This window comes from Piliocolobus tephrosceles, chromosome 20 (assembly GCF_002776525.5).
Source record: "Piliocolobus tephrosceles isolate RC106 chromosome 20, ASM277652v3, whole genome shotgun sequence".
Lineage (NCBI taxonomy): Eukaryota > Metazoa > Chordata > Mammalia > Primates > Cercopithecidae > Piliocolobus > Piliocolobus tephrosceles.
In genome coordinates, this window is record NC_045453.1 from 23,807,520 (window position 1) to 23,825,031 (window position 17,512).

Consider the following 17,512-nt stretch of genomic DNA (forward strand, 5'->3'; position numbering starts at 1 on the left):
CAGGTGGTGCAAGCTCTCTGAACCTTGGTGTCCTTATCCGAAGAAGGGGGTCTGAGGATACCTACTTCACAGTGGTGTTGTGAGGATTAAGTGGGATAATTTCTGTAAAGTACTTGGCACATGATAAGCATGCAATAAATCTTAATAATATATAAACATTCTATCAATATTGAATGCTAGCGTTATCTACCTCTCTAAACACACACACACACACACACACATATATTAATCCACATATCTAAAAGAGTAGACTTGTTTTCTTTTTCTTTTTAAAAACATTTTTAGAAACTGGTGTTTATTTTCTATCAACCTTATTTCCATGTTGCTTCAGAGCCTGTGCAAGAACAGTGTAAGGCCATTCAGTGGTTGGTCCTACCCATTCAGTGGCCTGAGCAGGGGGAGTGGCAGACCAGTCTTCCGTGGCAGGCTGAGCGCTCCAGTCTTGGGTAGGGAACTGCCAAATAGGCACAGAGAGCACCTGCACGCCGTCAGACCAGTCTGCAACCTCAGGCTGAGTAGCAGTGGACTCAGGAGCCAGAGCAGTGTCCATTATCCTGAAATTCCTCCTTGTCACAGCCTTTTCAGCAGCAGCCTGCTCTTCTTTTTCAATCTCTTCAGGATCTCTGTAGAAGTAGAGATCAGGCATGACCTCCCACCGCTGTTTGCAGGCAATTGAGCCACTGTATGGGCAGAATTTCCTGGGCCAGCATCCACATCAAGCCCACTGAGTGAGCTTCTTGTTGCATGGGATGGCAATGTCCACATGGCACAGAGGAGAATCTGTGTGACACAGAGCAATGGTAGGTAGGTTGTAACATAAGATGCCTCTGTGAGAGGCTGGTCACCAGCCCTGCAATCAGTAACCACAAGAACCCGTGGATCCAGGAAGGTTGCCTGGATCTGGTTAGTGAAGGTTCCAGGAGTGAAGTGGCCAGCAATAGGAGTGGCTCCAGTAGCAGCAGCACACTTCCGCACGGCCCTCTGGCCAGTGCTACCAGAGGATATGACACTGGCATCAGCAGGGTTTTCTATGGCCACAATGGTGCGAGCCACCAGCAGAAGCTTCTCCCAGGTCCTCTTTAGATTCATGACGTAGATGCCGCCACTTTTCCTCTTACAGATGTGCTGTTCCATTTGGAAGTCAAGGTTGGTGCCATGTAAGTGGGTTCCTGCTGCAAGGAACTTAAGGACATCCTCCTCTTTCATTTGCAGGACATCAAGGGCTCTGGACCTTGTGAAAGTTTCCCTTTGAGTTATGACAGGAATCCAGAACAACACTCCGTGGACCCCCTATGTGGGTAGCAGGGAAAGCGAGGAGACTTGTTTTCTAAAACTCCCAAAGATGGACTCCATAGACAGCGTCACAGGGAAGCCAATGTCAGCTCCAAATTAAGAAGAATCTTCTAGTTATCCAAAGGTAAAAATGGGAGGCCCGTAGCTGGAGGTATTCCAGTAGCTTGTGGGTAAACAGATAGCAGAGGTATGGGAGGTGATATTTGAGAGTCAGATGATTGGGTTGACCTAGCCAGTAGCATCCCCTTCAGTCCCCACATTGAAGCCATTGGCAAAGCGGATGAGAAGCTGGCTCAGGGTCAGGCTACCTGGGGCCTTGCAGCAGCTCTGCCCCTTTCCTAGCAGGTGGGATGCTGGGAGTCCTCTCTCCTCTCAGTCCTAGTATTCACAGGGCCAAAATAATTTCTGCTGTGCAGTTGTAAGAATTGGAAATAATGCAGTCTAACTCCTCCTTCTATTAGTGGTTTTGTTCTGAAAATAGTGGAGCTAGGACTTGAGCAAATATTCCTCCATTCACTCATCTGTGCCTGCATTCATTCACTAGACAAATATCTATGGAGCTGTGTGCCCAGCTTCGGTAACAGGCAGGGCCCCTGGAAGGCTCCCAAGCTCCACAGACCTGCTGTCGAGGGTCTGCAAAATCCTAATCCCACTGTCAGGCTTTATTGTCGTGTTCTGCACTGGCACCAAAGGGCAGCGCTCAGTGATGATGAAGCTGGGCTCCTTGCCAGAAAGACAGCAGGAAGTTTTGCCACGATGTACAGGCTTCCTTGAACACAGGGAGGGGAATAAGAAAAACCCCATGGCCAATGTCATGATGTGAGAGTTATTCCGGCCATGCTAAGATAATGTACCAGATAAAGGGCATCTCAAACTCCCCAGCTCTCCCTGCCTCTACCCTCCTCCCTCCCATTCCCAAGCTGTGAAGGTGGCAGGAAGAAGAGCACTTGGAATCGCGGGGTCCCTGCTTGGGAGGGACTGTTCTTCTGGACTTTCTGCCTCCGAAGGTCTACTTCCATCTCAGCTCTAGCTCAGCTTCAGGTCTGTCACAGATGTCCCCAACCTTGGACCATCTTCCCCATCCAGCAAACACAGTCACACTTTGACCAGGGGTTACCCCTGCGTTATGACTGTGCGCAGGTGTGAGCTTGGCCTCTGCCACACCCAGGGTCCTCTTCAAAGTGGGGTGCGTGGAAAGAAAGTAGCAGCGCTGAGGACCTTATAACTTTGGTTTCACAGTCTTTTGCCTGTTTTATAATGTGTGGGATAAACTGGAAAATTGGTATCCACGGCCAGGTGTGGTGGCTCACGCCTGTAATTCTAGTACTTTGGGAGGCCGAGGCAAGTGGATCACTTGAGGTCAAGAGTTCAAGACCAGCCTGGCCAACATGGTGAAACCCCATCTCTACTAAAAATACAAAAATTAGCCAGGCGTGGTGGCAGGCACCTGTAATCCCAGCTACTTGGAAGGCTGAGGCAGGAGAATCGCTTGAACCCAGGAGGCAGAGGTTGCAGTGAGCCAAGATCGTGCCATTGCACTCCAGCCTGGGCTTCAGAGAGAGACTGTGTCTCAAGAAAAAAAAGAAAAAAAGTGGTATCCACATGCAATTTATAAATAAATACATATATAATTAATAACTCAAGTATTAATTAGGAATAAAAAGGAACGATCATTGCTTCTGAGCCGCTCCTGGTTCATCACACCAGGGGCAGCTCAGGAGCTACAGTCATTTCTTCCTTTGTATTCCTAATTAATAAATAGTACTTTGTTAATTATAACACCAATATTATATTTTATAATTGTATTTTATATCTTATAATAAAATATATTATTGTGTGTAATTATGACGATATGGCTGGGTGCAGCGGCTCATACCTATAATCCCAGCACTTTGGGAAGCTGAGCTAGGCAGGTCACTTTGAGGTCAGGAGTTCAAGACCAGCTTGGCCAACATGGTGAAACCCCATCTCTACTAAAAATATAAACATTAGCCGGGTGTGGTGGTAGGTCCCTGTAATTCCAGCTACTCAGGAGACTGAGACAGGAAAATTGCTTGAACCCAGGAGGCGGAGGTTGCAGTGAGCCAAGATCATGCCACTGCACTCCAGCCTGGGCAACAGAGTGAGATTCTGTCTCCAAAAAAAAAAAAAAAAAAATTATGACTATGTAATAACATAATTATTATTATATAATACCATAATAATAAATAATGCTAAATACATATTAATAATTGATACATATTAAAGGCCAGTGTTTAGCAGTTTTTAAAGTTAGGAATGTGTGATCAGATCATTCAGAGCCAACCATCAAAGACCAGGAGCAATGGTTAGGTTATTTACTGCTTTTCTCAGGGTTCTCTGAGCACAGCTTGCTCCTGGTTGGGGTTCTTAAGTGTTTGCGAAATGAATGAATTAAAAAATCGGACTCCTGGTCTTTTGGGAGGCTGGAAGTGACTTGAAGGTTCATATGTGTTGTGTCAACTGAAAAAAAAATCACAAATTTATAAATTTAGAAGGGTGACTATTTCTTATAAAGGATTGTAGCCTGGAAGGTGGCCATTCTGCCAGACTGGAAAACATCGCCTTTGGAAGAGGCCATTAGCAGGCACTTTGAGGGAGGGAAAGATGAGACAGAAATTCATGGATGGGTTGGCCAAATAGACATATTCAACAGGTTACAGGAGGAGCTATGAATATGCATGAAAGGGGTTCTGATGTATGTATGAACAAACGTGTGTGTTATGTGTGCCTTATGTTCTCTTTGGGAAGGAGACAGTGTTTAAATGCATTCTAGTTATCCCCTGTAGGTCAAAAGGTAAAGCAGGGCCTTGAAGGCACTCAGTGTGCAGCCTCTGTAAACCGGCCAGAACGTGTTTACAGCTGGTGGTCTCTTATCAGGAGGAAGTACTGATATCAGCCTCTGTCCAGTCAAAGCTGAAGCTGTGGCTTGTGGAACGGGGGCAAGTTAGTCAGTATATGGCATGAGTTGAAGTTGTTTAGTGTTGCTGATCTTGAGGTCAGTGCTTGTTCAGATGCTAGAGAAACCTTAGATTCATTAGAACATGACTACAGTAGTTTCTTTAAGGATGGGAGTGTGTCACTTAACCCTTGCTTGGCTTGGCCTTAGATCCTGTTTAGAATTTGATACCTTATTGCCACAAAGAGTCCATTCTATCAGTCTTATGATCTCTATGTTCACATTAACATTGGTCAGTTATTGTGTTCAAGCCACAAAAGGGAAGGGGTTTATAACAGGGTGAGTCTGACTTCCTGTCCCGTGATGGCCTGGAACTCAGTTTTTACAGTTTCTCTGAGGTTCTCTTGGCCAAGGAGGGTCTATTCAGTTGGTTGGGGGCCTTAGGATTTTATTTTTAGTTCTTAGTTGAAATGGAATAGTCCACCTTACCTCAATTCAAAAAACAAATATCAGTGGTCACTGTCTGTGTGCTATGTTCCACATTCTGAGGGTTAGGGGTTCAGAAGCCATGTGTCCCTTCCCTCTATGAGCTCATGGTGTAGGAGGGGCAGGAAGACAATCTATACACATGACTCTAGCAGTTAAAAGTCACAGACAATGAAATGCAGTCGAATTCTCTTTTATTTATTTTTTAAATTAATTTATTTTATTAAAAAATTTTTTTTGAAACAGAGTCTCACTCTATAGCCCAAGCTAGAGTGCAGTGATGCCATCTCGGCTCACTGCAACTTCTGCCTCCAGGGATCAAGCAATTCTCAGCCTCCTGAGTAGCTGGGATTACAGATGCCCACCACCATGCTTGGCTAATTTTTTGTGTTTTAGTAGAGACGGGGTTTCACCTTGTTGCCCAGGTTGGTCTCGAACTCCTGAGCTCAGGCAATCCACCTGCCTTGGTCTCTCAAAGGGCTGAGATGATAGGTGTGAGCCACCGCACCTGGCCTAATTCTCTTTTTATATGAAGACTCTGTCTGATCTTTAATATTTATTTCTCAACCTTGTATAGTGAAGATAAGGAACTAGCAAAGTATTTCTGAACCTTCAGTCATTTGGGTGTCCCATTTATAATTTTTGCCCTATTTGCATAAGACTATATACATTCAAATGATATTTCCCTTTAAATTGACTTTTTACCTAAATAAGTTTAGGTAAAAAAGAAACTATATTATCACCATGGTTGAAAAATCTGTATCGCTTGCTCAAAAGAGAAAGTAAAAGTAAAAATAAACAATAACAAGAGCTAATATCGATTTAACACTGCATACCATGTCATGTTCTAAGCACTTAATGTGGATTAACTCACTTCATGCTCATAACAACCTGCTGAGGTAGGTGCTGTTTTTATTCCCACTTTACAGAGGGAAAGGCTGAGGCTCAAAGAAGCAAAGTAACTCTCTGGAGTCACAGAAGTGATAAACTGAGGAGCTGGAATTGCAGAGTCCAAGCTGGTGATGAGCACAGTGGACTCCTCTTCTGTGGCTACCACCCTACTCTACAACAGAGTCTACAAATTACGGCCATGGCCAGATCCAGCTTGCTGCCTGTTTTTGTGCTGTTCCCAAGCTAAGAAAGATGCTTCCATTTTTAAATGGTTGGGAAAAAAAAAAAATCAAAGGAAGAATAATATTTCATGATATGTGAAGAATATTTCAACTTTCAGTGCCTATAAGTAAAGGTGTATTGCAACACAACCGCACTCATACTATATGACATTTTGTCTATAAACTTTAGGACTTTTTGTCAATGGCTGCCTTTGCCTTTGATTGTGACAGAGACCATGTGGCATGCAGAGTCTGAAATCATCTCTCTCTGGCCCTTTGTGGGAAGTATTTGCTGACTCCTGATCTATAAGGAAAATTCTAGCTGGGCAGCGTGGCCACTGACCTACGGCCTATTGTTTCAAAATGAAGTGTTAAAGAACTAGTAACATCAAACAGAGACTCCTTCATCGATGTAATGGGAAAGATGAATTGAAAAGGCAATGTCTTTCTTGATAGGTGGATTTAAAGATTTTGTTACTCATTGCTGGGCTCTTGTACTCTTAGAAACATCTCATGGTGGGCTGGGTATGGTGGCTCATGCCTATAATCCCAGCACTTTAGGAGGCTGAGGCTGGAGGATCACTTGAGCCCAGGAGCTTAAGACCAGCCTGGGCAATATAATATAGCAAGAACTTGTTTCTACTAAAAATTGAAAAGTTAGCTGAGCATTGTGGTGTGTGCCTATAATCTCAGCTACACGGGAGGCTGAGGCAGGATGATCACTTGAGGGCAGGTCAAGGCTGCAGTGAGCTATGACTGCACCACCACCACTGCACTCCAGCCTTGGTAACAGAGTAAAATCTTGTTTTTTTTTCTTTTTTTTGAAACACAGTCTTGCTCTGTTGTCAGGCTGGAGTGCAGTGGTGCCATCTCGGCTCACTGCAGTAAGCTCTGACTCCCTGGTTCTAGCAATTCTCCTGCCTCAGCCTCCCAACTAGCTGGGATTACAGACTCGCGCCACCACACCCAGCTAATTTTTGTATTTTTAGTAGAGACAGGGTTTCACCTGTTGGCTAGGTTGGTCTCAGTCTCCTGACCTTGTGATCCGACCACCTTGGCCTCTCAAAGTGCTGGGATTACAGGCGTGAGCCACTGCGCCTGACCCTGTTTTATAAAAAACAAAACAAAAAAATCTTATGGTTTTTGTTTTACGGAACCTTAGTTGCCCTAGGTAATGTCTAAAAATTGTTCCAGCTCAAACTGTCTATATTCCTGAGAGCTGGGTCACTATTTCTCCCAGCACAGTAAGATCCTGTAAATGAAGTACTTCAAGGGCCTGGCTAAAACCCTCTCCATCCTGCCTAGTGCTAAAGGTTTTATTTTCTTTCCTGGCTTCATTTAAACTGTGAGTTTCAGACTTTACTCTTCAATGTGGCCAGGAAATAACGACGTGGGTGCAACAAGTTGAATCTGCCCAGCTGTGGCATGTATTGAAATTCATCTTCATTACTGAAAATCTAATTTTGTTTCTCAAAATCTTCGCTGGAAATATTGAACTGGAGCAGAGAATTAAATTAGCTCAAGTTCAAATGTGGTTTGCTGTCATTCGAGCAAAATGGGTCTCTCTCCTGAATTTCTACAACTTCCTGTCCATTATTTTGGTAGACTTTCCTGAGGAAAGTGGTAATTTGCTGAAATCAAAACATAATAAAAATGGCCCCCATTTTCTGGGATCTTAGGCAGGTGGAACTGACTTTATTCAAATCCTAGAGCAAAGATGGGACACAGACTTCCGTTCTCTGAGCTCTCTGAGCTGGCCACTGTGTTGGACAGGGGCACTGTCAGGAGTTATACTGGTTTCTTACAACAGTTTTTTTTCCCCCTTATTGTTTTTCTTTCCTCCTCCTCCTTTCTTTCTCTTCTTTCTTCTGCTTCTGTTTCAAGAAAGCGTCTGTCTCTGTCACCCAGGCTAGCTGGAGTACAGTGGCATGATCACAGCTCACTACAGCTGTGATCCTCCTGCTTCAGCCTCCCAAGTAGCTGGGACTACAGGCACACATCACCATGCCCAGCTAATTATTAACTTTTTGTGGAGACAGGGTCTCACTACATTGCCCAGGTTTGTCCTGGACTCCTGGGCTCAAGCAATCCTCCTGCCTTGGCCTCCTGAAGCTCTGGGATTTTTGAATGTGAGTCACTGCACCTGGCCTCCTCCTTGTCTTTTAAACAAGCACAAATTGAACTTAACATCTGTGCTGTCTGTTTCTCCTCACATGTCCCCCAAGGCCCTGAAAAGTTGGCCTGCCCATCTCTCTAGCCACAGAAAAGTTTAGCAACTTGCTTAAGGTCACTCAGTAGGACATGTGAGAAGCTGGAATTTGAATACAGGTCTAGCTGACTCCTGAGCCTGGGCTCTCTGGATGTTGGAGCCCCTGGATCACTAATGTGAGCATGGACAGTGCAGGGCTTGCATGCCCACAGGTGTTAGTAAGTGACCTTAGCCTTGCAGAGATGACCAGGGGACAGGATGAGGCACTGATGGCATCTGCTGCAGGGGCCGTGTTTCCCCTCCTTCTAACCTTCCAGGAGCTCCCTATCACCTTTTGGGCAAAGTCTCAACTTCTGAGCGTGGCCAACAATGTCTGTCCTTCAGAAAGTCTTCTTCTCTACTGTCTCTGCAGGGGTTTGTACTTTTTTTTTTTTTTTTTTTTGAGATGGAGTCTCACTCTGTTACCGAGGCTGGAATGCAGTGGCGTGATCTCAGCTCACTGCAACCTCTGCCTCCTGGGTTCAAGCAATTCTCCTGCCTCAGCCTCCTGAGCAGCTGGGATTACAGGCCCATGCCACCACACCCAGATAATTTTCATATTGTTAGTAGAGACGGAGGTTTCACCATGTTGGCCAGGCTGGTCTCAAATTCCTGACTTCAGGTGATCCGCCTGACTCGGTTTCCCAAAGTGCTGGGATTACAGGCATAAGCCATGTTTTCTTAAAGGACCTGAAAGAAATTTTCACCTTAGCAGGCCACCTACAGTCTCTGTTGCAACTTACACGACAATTCAGCTCTGCCCTTGCAGCAAGAAAGCAGCCTGAGGCAATATGTAAATGGAATGAATATGGGAGTGCTCCAAAAAATGTATTTACAAAAAAACAAGCATTGGCCGGATTTGGCTCAGAGCCTAGAGTTTGCTGATTCTTTTGTGGTAGATGGGAATTGGACAGGTCAGTAGGAATGGGAGTATTATGAGGATGTTGCTAATAATTATTATAAGTAATTATCAACAAACAAAATATCTTAAACATGCCCTGGGGAATAAGGAGAGCCCACCTGATCTCTAATTACACAACACACACAGATGAAATCCAAAGTCCTTTCCTGAGTATTGTGTTTTCTCTCTGAAAATCTCAAAGCAGCATTTGTACTAGATGAAATTTAATTTGAACCACAAAGAGATCTACCTTATACAACTAACTGCCTGGTTTCGCCCACGGTTAACTGAAGTCATTGGAGAATCATTTGAAAGTGGATTTTGTTCTCCTCCAATCTGGGGGCCAGACCCTATTCTTGTCATTGTAATCAAGTCCTGTGGTTCTCTTGCTTCGGAGAGCATCTGTCAGTAGCTGAGTGGATATTTAATTCCATTTGTCATTTGGGGTAATTTTCCTGAGAGCTGAGATCAGCCATTCTGTCACCAAGGGTGATTGTCTTTAATTAAAGGTGTCAGTAAAAATAGTTTAGCCTGCCATCCAGAAAACCTCTTTGCTTTTCTTTATTGAAAGAATCCCAAATATGAATAGAAATTTTTGATTTTTTCCTTGCCTTTAGTACCTGCTTCAAAATAATACTCTGCTTTCTAGAACAGATTTTGGAATGGGATAGATCCAGGTTTAAATTCAAATTTAGTTATTTGCCTATTATTTGGGTGACTTGAGGACAATCCATTGTAGCCTCTCAAAGTTGTAGGTTCCTTACCTACAAAATGGGAATGTTAGTGCCTAACTCCTTCTCACTTACTCCATCTCCCCAGCTCCATAATAAAGATAATCACAAACATTTATAGAATACGCCTATGGGGCAGGCACCTTGGAGAAAATGTTACAGTTATCATTTTGTTCAATTACCACACAACACTATGAGGATGAGATTATCTCCATTTTAAAGATGGGGAAACTGAGGCACAGAAAGGCAAAGGACCCCGTTAAAGTAACACAGAGTGAGTGTCAAAGCCAGAACCTGTAGAGGCTATGATGGGGGAGAGCACTTGGGGGAGATGGGAAGGAATCGTCCCAGGGACAGGTCTCACCCTCACTGGTGCTCACTCCATTACTTGCAGAATACATTGGGAGAAACACGCCACTTCTCTTGACCCATCTTTCTTCCACACGACGAGCTTTTGGCTCCTCAGCCAATCGATATTTCTCTGTTTTGTTCACTCCCATGTGGCCGACATGGTGAGACTGGCCCTGGGGGTGCCTCATGCTTGGGAGGTGCCTCCTAGACCTTGGAAGTCCCTACAGGGTCGGGGGAGGGCTCAGACAGAAGGAAACTAGGGCATGGGCTGCTCTAGACTTTATGGGAAAAGCAAAGGTGTTCTTGAGGGTCCCATGGTATATCAGTTGGGATACGTTTAGCTGCAAGTTACAATGTAATGAACTAACAGTGACCTAAGCAATCAGTAAAGGAGTTTGGAGGTGGGTTACTCCAGGGTTGGCTTGGTGGCTTCACTGTGTCACCAGGACCAAGGCTCTTTCTGCCCCTCAGGCCCACCCTGCTGAATCTGTTGACTTTTCATCCTCAGATTTGTGCCTTGGTCACAAAACGGCTGCCACAGCTCTGAGCATCCCATCCTTACACAACCTCATTCAAGGCAGAATATAGGAGAAGGTCTCATCCCTATTGCTACTTTTATCAGGAAGTGAAAACCTTCCAAGGAACAAAAACCTCACCACATCTCCTCTTAACGTCTCATTGTACAGAACTAGGCCATAAATCCTAAACCAATCAAACCAAGCTAAGGGGAGTAAAATTACCATGCTGCGGACCATCTACTCTCATTCTTTTGGGTTGAGTAGGGGAGGAGCTCACCTTTCCTGTACATGATGGGCCCTGCACAAAATCGAGGCCCTGTAATCTTAAGCAGGAAGAGGAGGGACTACATGTTGGGTGGGTAGGAACCACCTCTGCCACCAAGAGGGCCATGGTGATAAGTGGATTAGAAGCAGATCAGTCAATTTCCTCCTCTTGCATGGACCTAAAATAAGATGCCCTGACTCCCTGGATTAGAGAGAACCCACCCAGGGAAAGAGACTGAAGTCCCAACTCATAGCTGAGTCCTCTAGGCTGCATATACTTCAGCTGACTGTGCCTCAGTTTCTCACCTGTAAAACTGGGATGATATAGTACCTGCCTCATAGAGTTGCTGCAAGGATTAAGCAAGCTAACTCACTTACAATGCGTAGAGCTGTGCTTAGCAGAAGATGCAAATAGTATGAATATTGTCCACTATGTTTATTGGGGCCAGGTTGCTACCCAAGATAACTGACCATCTCAGTTCATCTGGGACTGAGAAGGCTCCCAGGACATGAGACTTTCAGTGTCAAGGCCAGAACCACCTGAGGTCAACCAGGATGAGTTGGTTACTCCATGGGAAACACACAGGAGCGAAGTGGGGGTAGGGATTGAGGCAAACTGGGGAGTCTGTGCCCCGGTCATTTGGTTCCACCTGGTTGGTGCCATATTGTTGGCCCAGTATGTTCAGATCTGATTTTTCCAGGAGAAGCCTGACAGCTGGATTTTTATGTTAAATCTCTGAATTTTTACATATTTTTAACGTTATAAAACAAAACAACAAAACACTGCGTGGTCCAAACAAAACACCTTTGCCGGCCAGTGTGGGCCCTCGGGCTGCCATTTTACAACTTTTTCCTCATTCTTCTCAGCCCCTCCCACTTACATAACGGATGGGATGTTTCTTGGTTTGGATACATACATATTTCCTGTCTTCGCAGAGCGGCTCCCTCACTCAATCTTATTTGTTTCTGCAGGAAGTATGGGACGGAAATTAAAGGAGAAAATGGTTCCACAGGTTTGGTGGCTACAAAAAGATTTCCTCGATAAACCCTGCCCCAATCACTCATTTGTGAAAGCTGCATGATGTGAAATTAAACTTGGGCAGAGGTGCAGTGGGTGAATATGTCTCGGTGGCTTGGGGAAATGAAAGCCATTCATCTCAGGCAAATGTGACAGGCAGGACCATTGGCCTTCCATCACCTCTGGGCTGCCTTCCCATGGCGGTGGTCTATGCAGGCCTTACGTTTGTGCAGCAAATTTGTAATGAACCAATCAGTGGCCTTCATGTCAGGCAACCTAGGAAAGTTTTGGAAGTGGGACTATTTGCCTCACTGTTGATGAGTATTAGGTATCCCTCTAGGAAGGTTCAAGAGCCCATACAAACCAGGCGTGGTGTAATCATGCCTGTAATCCCAGCACTTTGGGAGGTTGAGGTGGGCAGATCACTTGAGGTTAGGAGTTCAAGACCAGCCTGGACAATATAGCAAGATCCCATCTCTACTAAAAATACAAAAATTAGCTGGGTATGGTGGTGGACGCCTCTAGTCCCAGCTACGTGGGAGGCTGAGGCAGGAGAATCTCTTGAACCGGGGAGGTGGAGGTTGCAATAGAGCCAAGATTGCACCACTGCACTCACTACCTGGCAGCAGAGTGAGACTGTCTCACAACACATACACACAGAGAGGAAAAATAAAACAGAGCCCATAGAAAACATCCTGTGAATGCTTAAACGCACTTGGCTCCTTTTACAAACTTCTTTCCACTTCTCTTGAGTACCATGTGAAAGTTCTCACTGCCCCCACCTGCTTCTCACCTTCTTCAGACTCTCACATGCGTCTCTTTCAGTCTCAAGAGGTGCTAGAAAAAATATTGGATTCATTAAAGGAGTGTTTATACTGGAAACGAGCATCACTAGGAAATGGCTGGTCCTGACCCCGAGGAACTTATCTCTGGTGGAGGTCGGGCAGGTTGGTACCCGTCTGCTCCCGGCTGACCCTCATTCCTTCCTGGTTGGGTGGTAGGAACTAAATGGCCAGGCCTCTTGGTGTGGGTTTCTGGCTTCCTAGGTTCCCTGGGGTCACATCTTTTGTTCTTGTCATCATCTGTCTGTTCCCGTCATGATCTGTCTGTTCCCAGTGAAGGAGAACTGCTTCAGGGCACTGTTCCTCAAATTTCACTTCTTTGCACACAACCTTCATGGTTTTTGCTCCAGTTATGTACAATTAAAGCGACTATTAACTTAATATTTTTGTTGACATAAACTCTCAAAAGTTTACTTAAACTTATGTCACTAAGGTAAATGGAAAGCCAATATCATGCTCTATAAATAGACTTTACAAGTAAACAGAAATTCAGTGAGAATCATGTTATTGTCTACTAGCTAATACTTTTGCCTAAGAAGGCTCTTAACCTGAGAGCTGCCCGTCTTTTGTTAAGAAGGATGATGGACGTGTGTTGGAGAAGGGTTAAGGACCTCCTAGCGCCATCCTGAGTCTTTCTCCTTGATTTAGTTGAATGGACTGAATGAGGATAGAAAAAGAGTTACTTACTCTGGGATTCAATGCTGTTTCAAGTGGTGGCCCCTCTACCATGCAAAGTCACCTGGGGTCCCATGCTTTGGGAAACACCATTCCAGCAGATACTGTATGTTCAGATCCCGCTCGTTCTGGCCTGGAGATCCTCTATAAGGGGTCCCCAAATTGCGTCCTCCTTGAATTAGGAATTCCAGGTCTTGGGCAATTATTAGTGCTGGAGCCATTGTTGCTTAGGGTATATTTTCCCAGTAGGTGTTGGCCTTAGATTTAAATTAAAACTCCAGGATGGGGTCCAGAAATGAGCTCATATCAGTCTTCTCCCGGGGGGTCTTATGAGTGTTAAGGTCTGTGGGACCTCTCATCCCCACCTTAGCTTCTTGTCAGCTCCATGGGGACTTTGAAGGAAGAGGATGGTCTTCCCAACCCCCACAGCATCCTCCACGGACACAGCAAGGAACTCTGCAGGGTATGCATTCACTGAACACATATTAAGTGTGTGCCAAGTGACAGACACTGTGACAGCTATGGTGGGGCTGGGGGCAGGGGTCCTAGAAAGAGGAGGAGAGTATGGATGCAAAGCTCAACCCTGACTTTGAGGCGATTGTTTTTTAAGGCTGTTTTTAACACTTGAAGGTACACGTCTACCTCCAAAACCTTTTCATAAACAAATGGGAAGGTTTTGCTTTCAGCAATGGCAGCTAACTTGTTTTAGACAAATCTTCCTTCTGAGAACAACTAGAAAACCTGGGCATAAAAAAGAAGATCTGATTTAAGGCTTTGGAAAACTACCAAAGGCAACCAGGATTCAAGGGGCCAAGACCCCAGAAGGAAAATAAACCCTTAACGCTGAGTCTGATATTTCAAACCACTTTTCCCCCTAAGGCATTCATTGATTTGAAGGCAGATTTCTGGAGCTGGGGCAACAAATACCGGCATTCAGAGCCAGCCACAGAAGGAGGGCCCTGGTAAACACCCTAGGATTGATTTAGGACCCCGGAGAGCTGCCGCTTAGAAGTAAGGGAGAACTAGGAACAGACCATCCTTCAGAAGGACTGAAGCTCGGCTCTGAGCCATTAAAATCCGTGATTGAATCAGGTTCATGGTTTCCTAACCCAGTTGCCTGTTAGAAGCAAAATACATCCTCTTTGGAAAGAGACTGGAAGTTTTTTCCGTCCCTCCTCATATCTTACTGCTCTGTATTTTATTCCAGCCACGGTTGCCACAACTAACTTTGTGCAGGGGTAACTCAGCATCACCTGCCTCAGCCTTTGCTATCTCTAACTTCCCATGTCAGGGCTAATCTGATGCCTCTGGCCATGGGAATCTACCTTTCGATCATGTACATGCATCCTGAAAGTGAAACAGAATTAACCACCCATAAGCAACCCTTGACCAATGGGAAATGCGAGTTGGGGAATAAGTGCTTCTTCATTCTTTAGGCAGTCCATTTTGAGATGCAGTTAGATTTTTGTTGTTGTTGTTTAGGAGGTCTTAGTTTGGATCAATCCCCAGTTACCCCCAGTAATGACCAATTCAAGTGTGTACCCATGAATTGACTTTCTCTCTTTCCCTGTCATATTCTTCTCAGAATCCCACTCCTGTGTGCTTGGATTACTAACAAAATTAACTACCTGCACACAAATCAAGGTCTCAGGTTCTCCTTTCTGGGGGAATCCAGGCTAAGACAAATACAATGTAGGGGGTTAAAATATTCTACACTTTAAATCTACAAGGTCTAGCATACAATTACAAAAATCCTGGGAAGACAAAAAGGCAAGATTAGAACAAAAACCAAGAAAAACTACAGTCAACAGAAATAGGACTATAGGGAATTCAGATATTGGCATTGTCTGACAGGGATTTTAAAATAATAATTATTAAAACGTTCAAAGCACTAGGTGACAAGATGACGAATTTTGGTAGAGAATAACAAACTGTAGAAGAGAATCAAATAAAATTTCTACAACTGGGAAATGCTTGAAAATGAGAACTCAGTGGATGTGTTTTTGATAGTAGATTAGATGCAGCTGAAAAATTAGTAACCTGAAAAATAAATCAGAAGAACATATGTAAATGAAGCAAAGAGAGACAAAAGGTGGAAAATGAAAGAACATGAGACACACAATATAAGGTGCAACAGTCTAAAACATGGAATTGGAATCACAGAGGAGAGGACAGAGCGAATATGGAAGAAATACAATTAAAGACATTCGCTGAGAATTATTCAAAAATGATAAAAGACATTCATCCATATATTAAAGGATCTTTAAGAACCCTATGCAGCAAATACAAAGAAAATCATCCCTAGTCGCATCATAGTCAAACTGCTTAAAGGTAAAGACAAAGAGAAAAACTTATAAAGCATCCAGAAATTAGATATGTTACTTTCAAAGAGACAAAGATAATAGCTAAAAATAATGGAAGCCAAAAGGCAATAAAGTGATAGCTTCAAAGTGCAGGAAAAAAAACTGTCAACTTAGATTCTCTATCCAGAATACTACTTTTAAAAATGAAGGAGAAATGGAGACATTCTTTGACAAAAGCCAAGATAATTTTTCACCAGAAGATTAACACTAAAGAAAATAATAAATAGTATTTTCCAGGTAGAAAAGTGATCCTCAATGGCAATTTAGGAATTCAGGATGAAATAAAGAACAATGCAGAGGGTAAATAAATGGATAGATCTAAATGAACACTGATTGCATAAATTAATATGTTTATCTTTTTATATGATAGGTTTATAATGATAATACGTTTATTATAATATGTTTATAATTATTACATTAAGATAATATACAGTTGACTCTTAAACAACACTGGGGTTAGTGGTGGTGACCTGCTGCACAGTTAAAAATCCATGTATAACATTTTATTGATTAATTTTTAACGAAAATTTTTTTTAATTTAAGAGATAGATTTTTGCCATGTTGCCCAGGCTGGTCTCAAACTCGTGGGCTCAAGCAATCCACCCACCTCAGCCTCCAAAAGTGCTGGGATTACAGGTATGAGCTGCCGCACCTGGCCAAAAAATCCATGTATAACTTTTGACTCCTCAAAAACTTAACTACTCATAGCCTATTGCTGATCAGAAGCTTTACTGAAAACATAAACAGTTGGTTAACACATATTTTACAAGTTACATGGATTATATGCCATATTCTTATAATAAAGTAAGCTAGGGAAAAGAAAATGTTATTAAGAAAATCATAAGGAAGAGAAAATATATTTACTATTTGTTAAGTGGTGTGTGGATCATCATAAAGGTCTTCATCCTTGCCGTCTTCACACTGAGTAGGCTGAGGAGCAAGAGGAAGAGGAGGGATTGGTCTTGCCGTCTCAGCAGTGGCAGAAGTGAAAGAAAATCTATGTATAAGTAGACCTATGCAGTTCAAACCCACGTTGTTCAAGGGTCAACTGTACATAGAATTGAAACACATGACAATAAAAACATTTAAATTAGGAGGTAGTAAATGGAGTTAAAGTGTTCCAAGGACCTTTTGTTTTCTGGCAAATGGTAAAGCACACACACATGCACATATATATGCATGTGTATGTGTGTGTGTGTATATATGTATATATATATATAAATATGTGTGTGTGTAGATGCAACTTAGGGATTCAGAATGAAATAAATGTGTGTATATATGTGTGTATGTGTATATGTGTATATGTGTGTGTGTGTGTGTGTGTGTGTGTGTGTGTGTGTGTATACTATTTTTTGAGATAGGATCTTGCTCTGTTGCCCAGGCTGGAGTGCAGTGGCACAAATATGGCTCATTGCAGCCTCGACTTCTTGGGCTCAAGAAGTGATTCTTCCAACTCAGCTTCCTAAGTAGCTGGGACCACAGATGCATGCCAACACATCCAGCAAATTTTAAAATTTTTTTGTAGAGATGGAATCTCACATGTTGCCCAGGCTAGGTTTATTTTTTCTGATACATCACGGATATATGTTGTAATCTCTAGGTAAATCCATAAGACAGTAAAAGAATGTATAAATAATAAGGTAATTGAGAGTGTTATGTAATAATACATATTGAATATTTTCAAAAAGAAAATAATGAAGATGGGGAAAAGGAGGACTATACTAGATGATACAAAAGAAAGGTAACAAGATGATAATATATTTAAAATCAAATGAATTACATATTTTAATTAA

At 43.3% G+C, this 17,512-nt stretch overlaps 1 pseudogene; it reads right to left on the minus strand.

Annotated features, from left to right (window-relative positions):
* Window positions 1-295: 295 nt before the first annotated feature.
* LOC111521030 lies at window positions 296-10,188 on the minus strand (annotated as a pseudogene).
* Window positions 10,189-17,512: the final 7,324 nt, after the last annotated feature.